Source organism: Sander lucioperca, chromosome 5 (genome assembly GCF_008315115.2).
Source record: "Sander lucioperca isolate FBNREF2018 chromosome 5, SLUC_FBN_1.2, whole genome shotgun sequence".
NCBI classification, from domain to species: Eukaryota; Metazoa; Chordata; class Actinopteri; order Perciformes; family Percidae; genus Sander; species Sander lucioperca.
The window spans coordinates 29,035,159-29,040,234 of NC_050177.1; the positions used below are offsets into that span (position 1 = coordinate 29,035,159).

General features: G+C 42.1%; 1 pseudogene; it reads right to left on the minus strand.

The window, feature by feature from the left end:
- LOC116034430 overlaps positions 1-4,540 on the minus strand; it is a 17,773-nt pseudogene extending 13,233 nt beyond the window's left edge.
- Positions 4,541-5,076: the final 536 nt, after the last annotated feature.

Below are 5,076 nucleotides of genomic sequence, written 5' to 3' on the forward strand. Positions count from 1 at the left end.
GTATATCAGTGTGTTTGTTTGTCTCTCTTTGTGTGTGTGTGTGTGTGTGTGTGTGTGTGTGTGTTTGTCATTTGGTTTCATTAGTAGATGTGTTTCTTGTTATTATTTTCATGGTTTGTGGATTTGTTGTTTTTCTAATTGTTTGTTAGACTGAGAATTAGGATTATGAGAAGCAGCTGTGAGTGCCTGCCCCCCCGCCCCCAGCTCATGATTGGCCACAGGATCTAATGGTGTGCTTGTTAAAGGTGAACAGGTGAAGAGGAGGGAAAACTGGAAGGTAAATCCACCTCAACTCACTTTATTCATCTTTCCAACATCTTGACTCCTATGTTATTCAACGCTGATTCATTAAAAAACATCCAAAGAAAACTAAAGGCTACTTGAACAGATCATCTTATATCTGTCAAACTGGTGAAGTACGAGTTTACCAGCAGCACCTGAAGGCAGCACAACTCTTCAATAATATCAGTGACTGTAAATAGTAACAAAGCTCTCTGTTGGCTCCACTGTTGATGAAATGTATTGTTTAGTTCTGTTGGATCATTTTGTTCAGTTTGTTGTGTTTGTGGATTTTAAATCGATCGATTGAGTTCTAACATCTTTCCAGCCACTAAAACAGAAACTCTGGAGACTTACGTAGGCTACGGTGACAGTTCTGCATTTAGCCTACACAGAAGCAAAAATCTGCCTTTACACTCAACTCTCTGCAAAAAAACACGTCAGGCAAGATGTTGCTAAACAAAATCCAACCTCAACCAGCAGTCTGCTTATTTTGCTTGTGCTGATTGTCTGCTAATATTATTCTGTATTCATTGTCTGCATTATTCATTACTACATGATGCTGCCTGACTCCTCTAAGCTCTTCATTCTGTTCAGATGTTTCACTTTCTCTCTGGTTCTGATTTGAGATGTGTGTTTTTTATATTTAACATCAGGCAGAGGGACAACAGGTGAAAATTATCCTTTTGGCCCGATTACAGGGATGTTGATCAATGTGCATTTACCCTGACAATTAGTGAATGAATCAAACTTAAAACACACTCACACTTCCTCAGACCAGGTTTCAACCACTGCGGTCCACCATTGTCCACCCTGCAGGAAGAAATAGTCACAATCAACTTCATACACCTTCACTCAGATCCTCCATTAAACATGAACCAGAGTTCCTCGGTTAGTGGCAGCGGAACGGTTTTTGTCCATCTGTCCATACCTGAGAGTTTCCAGTCTCCAGTTAGAGTCCTTAAGTCCTGCTGACAGCAGCTTCACTCCTGAGTCTCCAGGATGATTGTAGCTCAGGTCCAGCTCTCTCAGATGGGATGGGTTGGAGCTCAGAGCTGAGGCCAGACAAGAACAGCCTTGCTCTGTGTTCAGACAGCCTGACAGACTACAAAAACACACACAGACACACCCATGTGCGCGTTAGACGCATTGCATGCTCATGACAGAAACAAAATCTGTCACTGATGGAGAATAGTGTTCTGAAGTCCTGTAATAAACCTGCTCTTTGTAAATCCAAGTGATATGTCTGTTTCGTGAACAGAAACCTTATCCTGGTGACAGGCTCCAGAGTCAGCGAACCCCTTCAGTAGGATATTGCTGCCTAAACTAATACAGAATCATAAAACGGACTAAAGAGACTTGATATTTAACTTCTTCCTCAGGTCCAGCTCTCTCAGACTAAAGGATTAGAAGCTGAGAACTGAGGCCACGGTGTCCACTAAATAATTATTATATGAAGAAAATAAGAGCTCATGAAACAGCTGAACACCAACCTGAGACTTTCCAGTCTGCAGTGTGAACTCTTCAGTCCAGCAGACACCAGCTCCACTCCTGAATCCTTCAGATCGTTGTTACTCAGGTCCAGCTCTCTCCGACTAGAGGACTGGGAGCTGAGAACTGAGGACAGAGCTTCACAACTTTTCTCTGACAGGTTACAGCCACTCAGTCTGAAGAAGAATCAGCAACACATAAGAAAATAGTTACAAGAGAACGTTGTCAGGAAGAAAAAAACCTATATTTCATCTGGATAGTTGTGTGTGCACGTACAGAGCTTTGTTGGAGTCTTTGACCACGGGCAGCAGCCTCAGAAGAGCCTCCTCTGAAGCGCCGTATTTCTTCAGGTCAAACACATCCAGATCTTTCTCTGATGACAGTAAGATGAAGACCAGAGCTGACCACTGAGCAGGAGACAGTTTATCTGCGGAGAGACTTCCTGATCTCAGGGATTGTTGGATCTCCTCCACTAGAGAACGATCATTCAGTTCATTCAGACAGTGGAACAGATTGATGCTTCTCTCTGGAGACAGATTCTCTCTGATCTTCTTCTTGATGTATTTGGCTGTTTTCTTGTTTGTCTCTGACATACTTCCTGTCTGTGTCAGCAGACCTCGTAGGAGAGTCTGATTGGTCTCCAGTGAAAGACCCAGGAGGAAGCGGAGGAACAAGTCCAGGTGTCCATTTGGACTCTGTAAGGCCTCGTCCACAGCACTCTGGTAGAACTATTTTGATTTGTCTCTGAAACATGCAGAGAACCAGATTGTTTTCCGTTTCTCCAACAGCAGATTGATTCCAGAGTTGGTGAATGTCAGGTGGACATGAAGAGCAGCCAGAAACTCGTGAACACTCAGATGGACGAAGCAGAACACATTGTCCTGGTACAGTCCTCTCTCCTCTTTAAAGATCTGTGTGAACACTCCTGAGTACATTGAGGCTGCTCTGATATCGATGCCACACTCTGTCAGGTCTGATTCATAGAAGATCAGGTGGTCTTTCTGCAGCTGCACAAAAGCCAGTTTTCCCAGAGACTCGATCATCTTCCTGGTGTCTGGACTCCAATGTGGATCCTTCTCCGCTCCTCCATCATACTTGACATTCTTCCGTTTGGACTGAACCACCAGGAATTGGACGTACATCTCAGTCAGGGTCTTGGGCAGCTCTCCTCCCTCTCTGGCCTTTGACATGTCTTCCAGAACTGTAGCAGTGATCCAGCAGAAGATTGGGATGTGGCACATGATGTGGAGGCTTTGTGATGTCTTGATGTGGGAGATGATTCTGCTGGCCTGCTCCTCATCTGTGAATCTTTTCTTGAAATACTCCTCCTTCTGAGGGTCAGTGAATCCTCTGACCTCTGTCACCATGTCAACACACTCAGGAGGGATCTGATTGGCTGCTGCAGGTCGTGTGGTTATCCAGAGGCGAGCAGAGGGAAGCAGTTTCCCCCTGATGAGGTTTGTCAACAGCACATCCACTGAGGTGGACTCTGTAACATCAGTCAGGATTTTGGTGTTGAGGAAGTCCAGAGGAAGTCGACACTCATCCAGACCGTCAAAGATGAACACCACCTGGAACTCTTCAAACCTGTAGATTCCTGCTTCTTTGGTTTCACTAAAGAACAAATGAACAAGTTCCACCAAGCTGTACTTTTCCTCTTTCAGCACATTCAGCTCTCTGAAAGTGAATGTAAATGTGAACTGGATGTCCTGGTTGGCTTTGCCTTCAGCCCAGTCCAGAGTGAACTTCTGTGTTAAGACTGTTTTCCCGATGCCAGCCACTCCCTTAGTCATCACTGTTCTGATTGGTTCTTCTCTTCCAGGTGGAGCTTTAAAGATGTCTTCACATATGGTTGTTGTTTCTGGTCTGGCTGGTTTGCAGGATGCTGTTTCAATCTGTCTGACCTCATGTTCAACATTGACCTCTTCAGTCTCTCCCTTTGTGATGTAGATCTCTGTGAACATCTGATCCAGAAAGGTTTTCTTTCCAGCTTTAGCAATTCCCTCAAACACACACTGGAACTTCTTATGTGAGTTGGATTTGACTTTTCGCTGGCACGAAGTAAGAATATCTGAAAACATAAAAAAAATGAAATCCATGAGGGGTTGTTGCAGTTAATGTCTGTGCACATTTCTGTTTTTTCTAAAATCTATTTAAGAGATTAACTTATTTAAAATGACTTATTATTCCTCAACAACTGATATGTTGTGTTTCTGTGGTCTCCAAAGAAACCAGAAGGTGTATGAATTAATTACAGAGGGATGGGAATTAATATTGTCCAAGCTTTTTCTCACTGTGGCATCAATGTGTACAATTGTTAACTAGAAGAGCCTGCCAAAAACTGGATTATCTGACTCTGTTTCATCAACTTTTTTATTCTTGGAGACACAATTGGTTTCTGTGGTAGATGTGTGTTTGGTAGCTTGTTCTGTTGTTGTAAGCAGAATATATACGTCTATCTTTGTAGGTAAGAGGGAGACATTGGCTACAAAGCTACTGTTTGTTGAAGACATTGTGATATCTTTGATATTTTGTTACATCCATTTTCTATTTCATAATATTATATATACAGTATATTATATATAAGATGACTTACCTGAAGGTTCTGAGATGGTGTTTGATAAATTCTTCACTAGCTCATTCTGATTTATCTTCACTAAAACTATTCTGGTCACTTTAATAGTGTTCATGCTGTAGGTCGAGAACATCTGGTCCACTGTCTTCATCCTGTTTACTTTCTCCAGTTTACTCTTTGGGATTGCTGGGAAGTCTTCAAGGGTCCCTTTCTGCTGTAGGTACCACTGAAATTTTTCAAAGTCCCCATCTCCCAAATCTTCTAAAGTTCTTAAAACGACCTCTGGATGCGTTGCCATCTTTGGTCCCTGCAAAGATCCAAAAGATACCAAAAAAACATTGTCACCTCATATACCTCTGTTATCTTCACTTTCTATTTTTTTTTTAGCTCCACCCTAAGACGTTGGTATTTTCCAAGCTTCTCATATTCATTCTTCAATTTCAATTCAAATTGTATTCATAGTGTCAAATAATAAGACAACTTACCTCAGATCACTTTACAGGTAGAGTCTAGACCTAATAATTCCCTCAGAGAGGCATTTGGTGCGACAGTGGTGAGTTTAGTCTGGATCTGAAAGTCCTACAGGATCTTGGATATACTGTATAAGATAAAACTTAATATGTGACTGTGCGATAGTCTTTGTATATGACAGCCTGAATTGAGAATGTTTCGCTGATTGTTGACTCCTGTAAGGTTAATTATTGTACGAATAAAATGGAATGAGTTTCAAA